Genomic DNA, 621 nt, shown 5'->3' with positions numbered 1-621 from the left:
TCACCACCCTCAGCGTAAAAAATGTCTTCCTTATATCTAGTCTGAATCTACCCTTTTTCAGTTTAAAGCCATTCCCCCTTGTCCTATTGCTACAGGCCCTATTAAAAAGTCCTTCCCCATCTTTCTTATAAGCCCCCTTTAAGTATTGAAAGGCCGCAATAGCGTCTCCCCGGAGGGAGGAGAACATTTCTGGGGAGCAATGGGAGGAATCCAAGTGTGACTGGGTCACTTGGATGGCAGGAGCAACAAGTTAAGCCATTTCATTATGTGTTTTTTTAAATTGTTATTATTATTATTATTATTTTCCGACTGTGTGATGTAGGACCAAAGGTGGAGGCAGAAGGATGGATGGGACTGCACTTTTTAAACTGCCACCCCTATATCTCGAAGGGGTCCCCACTAGGTATGGGAGCAGAGCACAGCTACTTCCAGCAGGTTGCTGGCCCCCCCATGTCGGGGTCTGCGCCTCATGGGGAAAACTTACGGGATCCCCAGATCTGAGGTGACTGACACTCAGTGAGCTCGGAAAAAAATCTCAGGGGGTTTAATTCAGCTCCCAGATTGTTCTGCCTGGCCTCTTAGAAGCCAGAATTGAAGGGGGGGGGGGACACTGCCTTTGGG

The 621-nt window shown here is 48.1% G+C and overlaps 1 protein-coding gene across 1 annotated transcript in view; it reads left to right on the top strand.

Moving 5' to 3' along the window:
• CPNE2 (copine II) overlaps positions 1–621 on the top strand; it is a 52,690-nt gene that overhangs the window by 20,341 nt on the left and 31,728 nt on the right. The gene's annotated exons all lie outside the window — the stretch shown is intronic.

Source organism: Pygoscelis adeliae, unplaced genomic scaffold (genome assembly GCF_000699105.1).
Source record: "Pygoscelis adeliae isolate BGI_AS28 unplaced genomic scaffold, ASM69910v1 Scaffold390, whole genome shotgun sequence".
Lineage (NCBI taxonomy): Eukaryota > Metazoa > Chordata > Aves > Sphenisciformes > Spheniscidae > Pygoscelis > Pygoscelis adeliae.
This window is presented reverse-complemented; position numbering and strand designations above follow the sequence as displayed.